We start from the raw sequence: 6,145 nt of genomic DNA, 5'->3' as shown, positions 1-6,145 counted from the left end.
ATTGTTTGTTATATTTCTATTAAAGTTATTTAAATATGATGCCTTGGGTGATATCAGAATATAAAATCCAAGTATGCATAATTCAGCTTAAAAAAAATAAATGTTGAAACATGTGGAAAACTGCTACAACACATTAAAAACAATATATTACATAACACAACACATTAAAGACAACATACATATATACAATATATTTCTAGGATACTATATAGGCAGCTCATGCCCTGCCTCTTGTGAGTTTATATTAGGCCTCTAACTTCACTATCAGCAACAGAATAAGTGCAGATCACTTAATTTACTGTAGTACTTACCCTGATATGTAATATGAAACCCTGGCTTGTTCTGGGAAGTGTCACTATGGAAATACAAACTCGTCTCATGGGTGGTGCTGAAGAGTGAGGCTGGTACTTGAGTGCCACTAAATCTGCCAATTACAGTACCAGTCTCTATAGATCCGCTCCGCACTTCTAAATAATCGTGGATTAACTCAGTGGAAAAATTGACAAACTGCAGTTGAATACCTGTAAGTAATATGAAATATATATGAGAAAATGTTATGAGCCACACATAAACTAAACAATTTTACATGAAAACGCCCCTACACATAACCAAAATGTAATATTGTACTGCAATGTGACATATTCAAGTTCAAGCCATTTCAAATACTGTTAACATGTCAATATTATATACTGGCACATAATAATAACATGTTCAAATACACTACGACTAAGACTGTTACTATGACTACTACTACAACGACTAACAGTACTGCTAATAATACATCACAGGTAGACAATGTTATAATAATAATAATAATAATAATAATAATAATAATAATAATAATAATAATAATAATAATAATAATAATAATAGTCTTCAAAGCATACATTTCCCATCATCCTACTGATCACTGGTAAATCTATCTCAGTTACACATGTGAGCAGGAGGATGATGGGAAATGTAGTTCTGAGAGGTCCATGCAGGTACATGTGAAGCCATCTCGAGGCAGGGAATGCAATTTGAACATTTAAAAAAAAGTGGTCAAAATGAAAAATATATTAAAAAAAAACTAAACAATACACACACCTCACGTAAACAGTTGTAGCAACACATAGGAACATGTAACATAATAAAATAAAAAGGTCCTTATGTGCTCTTTAATACTGTGTATGTGCTTTAATTGTATCCCTTGGCATACAATTAAATCACCCACCAGAAATGAAATGTTGTAAATGTCTATTGGATCCCCATTAATAGACTGGATAGAGCATAGGACATAAAGCAATCGTTTCTAACTGAGGTCCCATGGGGGGGGTGGGGGGTGGGGGGGCTTAGAGATTGTTTCAGGGGAACCACAGCACATACGGAGAAGTCTCCCGAATGACCCTCTCCTGCCAAAGCTATGTTTCCCAGGAGCTTGTTGTTATTTAGATTGTAACCCTTTCACATACATTTATAATCTTAATTTCATGCTGACAGTATGTACCATTATTCAACATAGTTGTAAAGAAAACCAAATTTCACATTTTTATGGATTCATTGGATGGGAGTCCTTGGTCAGGATCTGACTTTAAGGAAACTCCTGATCAAAGGTACCCTTGACTTACAAATAAACTAAAGGGACACTTGGCTTGTCACATGAGGCAAAACACACATACCAAAACCAATTGGAAGCTTTATTGTCCATGTACAATCTAAGCTGCTGGGGTAGTTTCCAGGGAAACCAGGACTTAAAACTACTCCACTAAAGTCCTTCAGTAAACCTCCACACTGGGCTATATAAACAACAAAAGAGAAAGCAAGAAACAGCAAGCTTGTTAAACAGAAATGACAGGATGAAGTACAGTTGACTTTTGTTATTACTGGTTATTATTTACACTTTTAACCAGTACGGATAAGGTCTATCATGTTTTTTTTCTTTCTTATTATATATATATCCTATCTATATATATATATATATATATATATATATATATATATATATTATATATATATATAGATATAATATAGATAATATAATATATACTTTTTATATATACTTGATATTTTAAATAACTGTCTTTTTCAGTGTTGTTTGATGTCCCTTTCTATTCCCTGTCATTTCATATCAAAGATAAAAAATCTCTTGATCTTACAGTAAAGCAATTTAGGTGTAACAAAACTCAGAAACCCAGAGTACAGATTATTATGCTGCATTTTAGTTTAAATTAAGCTGCAAAAGAAGACATTAACAAATAGTTGCTCACCCCTATGACTTTGCTACTTATCCATCAAACATAAAGTACAGTTAGTTGCGCTGCTTTCAAAATATCAAATTCAATAATCTGTTATTCCTAGTCTATGGGACACAAGTGCAAAATGTTGCCCTTTTAGTTGTGATTAATTTTTTGCTAATATATTTGGTGAAGTGAACTAATCCAAACTTGTTTTTAGACTGTTAATGCTTAAAGAGTGTAACTTTTTTAATAGTTTTGCAAAAATACAATTTACAAGGCCCACAAGTCACAGGACATACCTCGGCATAGTGGAACGGGGTAATTCCATCTTCTAACAGGACCAGGCATACATGTTATATGAGTATGCCCCTTAAAGAGAAATGTTTTATTTGATTAGAAATCCTCTAAATGTAACACTGACATCTAAAGGAAAATAGAACTGTAGTACTTTAGCGAACATGACTTATCATTGTTATATTACTCTTTGTGTTTGACACTGGGGTCTGTTTTAATGATCTAAACTGGTGATCTTACAATTTTAAACCTGACTCGTCAAAAACTGATTTATCTGTATTTGTAGTGTGTGTACTAATGTAAATAAGTGGGTCTATTCATCACCCCACAGCTATATGAATATTTATAGGGATTTCTTACCTCAAGAGAATAGCCTTGATCACACTGAAAAGTCACCACGTCTCCAACCATATATCTATCATCGACTTTTATTGCGCTGTTTGGTGTCTGTGGCTCTGGGCAGGAGTCTAAACCTATCGCTTAGAGCAGAGAACATTGAGCTTTATATTTGAAGGTGTAATTTTCTGTGTAGTTAGAAAAACAATGGCACCTGCACAATTAGACAACATATTGCATTATTCAACTTACATACTGCAAATATAATGTATACACTATTTTATGACCAAAGACATACTTGCTTTGCACTTGTACTGAGGTCATGGTACAGTAAATACAGGATTAAAGCACAATGGGGGAAATACATCAAGCTTTTTGGAAGTGCCACCTGTTAATGTAATAAAACTAGAAATAAACAATTTAAGAATACTTAATATCACATAAATGTAGCTATTTATAGCTTTGTAACACCAATGGGTCTTTTATTCTTTTAGGGGGTGAAAAAAGTGCTATCACAGTAATTTTGCACAATATCTTTGCAGTTTTGCCATGGTTATACTATGCAACTACCATGGTTACCATTATTTGCAATGTTTTTTTAATATGCTTTACCTTTTATAAGGGAATACTTTGGTGGATTTGAGATATTTGCCAAATACAGGATGGTTAAATATCGCCATTTTAACCACACCTAGTTCACCCGTTCTATATGCGCAAAGCAATGACAGCTTTGCCAGTATTCCTCAAAACATTATCCTCAGACACAGAGTGAACTTCCATTGCTATGCTAATGATACCCAGCTAAATTTGTCCCTAAAACCAGAAATTATTAGTTACTTGCCTTATAGACATCAAGCATTGGATATCACAGAATTGTCTAATGTTGAATACAGGTAAAACAGAGGTTATGCTAGTGGGATCAAAAAAACAGCTACATGGAAATGTGGGATTACATGAACTCGACACTTGCAGTCTGTCATCAAAACTTAAACTAGAAATTAAAAGTTTGGAAGTCATCTTTGATACTTTGATCTCATCATTAGGGAAGTTACTAAAGTATCTTTTTACCATTTGAGAAATACAGCCAAACTTACACCAATTATTTCTGTATCTGATGCCGAGAGACTAATACATGCCTTTGTTTCATCTAGAACCGATTATTGTAATGTACTTTTGTTTGGTGTCCCAAAACATGTGGTAGCCCGCTTGCAGCTTGTTCAAAATACTGCCGCTAGAAATCTGACTAAAACCAGGAAAAGTGAACATATTAACCCTGTTTTGGGCCTTCTAAAATTTCTGAAACGCCTTAATTTATAAAGCCCTTAATGGATTAGCACCTAGTTATTTGTAGGAGTTACTGACCCTTTATCTTCCAAACCACACTCTGAGATCTCAGGATGCGGGGCTGCTGGTTATTCCTAGGGTCAACTAAAAATCAACAACGGGAGGGAGGGCTTTTTCTTATAGCGCTCCTAAATTAAGGAAAGCCGGAGTAAACAGTCAGTTATCAGGGAAGCTGGGACCATTACAATTTTCAAGTCAAGACTAAAAACACACTTTTACAAAATGGCTTTCTTAGTGGGTTTTAATGTAACTTTAAAATTGCTGCTTTGTTTATTATGTGTTTACTGTTATTTAATGGTCTGACTGTGGCAGTTGTATGTGTGACATGTTATAGAAAGATATTGTAGTTTGTTCTTTTTTTCTGCTATGTACTGTACAGTGCTTTGCAATACGTTTGTATAGAAAGCGCTATACAAATTTATGTTTTAAATCATATTTATATATGTAGCCATGTTTCGGTATTGTATGAACCAGCCAAAACTGTCACCTTGTTAAGCACTACAAACTTTGCTCTGTTGGGAACTAAATTTTATTTACTCATCTTTGAATTCTATTATCCCAGAAGTCAATGGTGGTCCTTCAGTCTGTTCTGTTTTTTGTAATTACAGATGAACACGTTTTAAATCACCGCACTTAATATCATGCCCCGTTTATTAACACGATTTTTCAAAAACCTCCTTCCATGCACCATAGGTTCTTTGAGAAATGATCTATCTTAGTATCATCTCACAAACCCACTTATTGTCACGTCAGTTGCTGCTTGGCAAATGCTGCTTTACTAAGCTTTAAACCACAGGATATAATTAATTTCCAACGCAACTAACAACCAATAATCATCTTGGCTGATAAACTGATATTTTGTGCAGCCTGTCATTGGCGGTCTTAACGGGATACAGTTCAGTTACAAAACACCAGTCACCAAAGGTTTCTTTTTTAACATGGTCAATTTTAGTCACAAAAAAACCCACCAAGTGCAACACCTAATTATTGCTTTCATCTGTCGACAATTCCTGCCTTTTTTAGATGACACAAACTGTTTTGTTCCAGTTAATGATACAAAATGTATTTGTCCTGTAGTAAACTATATGCATTTGTTTAAATGTAAAGAAAGGCTAAATGTACAGTATTAAAACACTGCTCTTTAATTCACTGTTAGTTTTCTTTCTTTTTTTCTCGCACTCGAATGCGCTGTCTTAAGCAAACGTGAAACTCGGTATATCATGACCCGCTTTATATCACAAATTATGACTGAACTGCAATCATTATATCAAGTGAGTTCATCTATACTTTGTTGAGACATAAAAAGCTGGTGTAACAACAAATACGCAATTAAGGTCCTCCTTTAATCTAGTATAATTTATTACAGGTATTGTCCAATTAGAACTCAATCTCACCTAAATCTGTTCGTCTTTAATGTATTACTTGAGGCTAGTTTGCCTTAACCAGATTTGACATGGGGGATTGCTGGTACTTGATTATTTGGTAGCACATTTCAACAAGCTTGTCTATGTGCAGGACAAGGAGAGTAAATATAAAACACACATTTATATTCAATTTCAATAAATGTATGGAAATTCAGTCGTCGTGTAAACCAACATGTAAATATGTTTCCACTGTTTGTTTATGAGTGAAAAATACTGTCTCCAATCTCATATATCTTAAAAAAAAGATTTAGATTACATATGAATGACTATGCTTCCACATTTAAACAAGACATTCATTTCTTAAAATTATGCACCAACTATAACTGTGTCTGTTGACTGATGCTGAACTCTGCAAGAATAATTTAAAATAATGCACTGCTCATAATTAATTGAAATGCCCAAAGCGTTTTTACTGGAGGGTTAGCTTTAGCACTTAAGTGGATTTTGTAATTCATTTAGCAGTTGATATAGAAATGGAGCCTGGTATATCTTTTCACTTATTGTAGTCTACAATTACAAAATCAGAATCTT

This window comes from Polyodon spathula, chromosome 4 (genome assembly GCF_017654505.1).
Source record: "Polyodon spathula isolate WHYD16114869_AA chromosome 4, ASM1765450v1, whole genome shotgun sequence".
NCBI lineage: Eukaryota > Metazoa > Chordata > Actinopteri > Acipenseriformes > Polyodontidae > Polyodon > Polyodon spathula.
The sequence above is the reverse complement of the archived record's forward strand: the minus strand, read 5'-3'. Positions refer to the sequence as shown.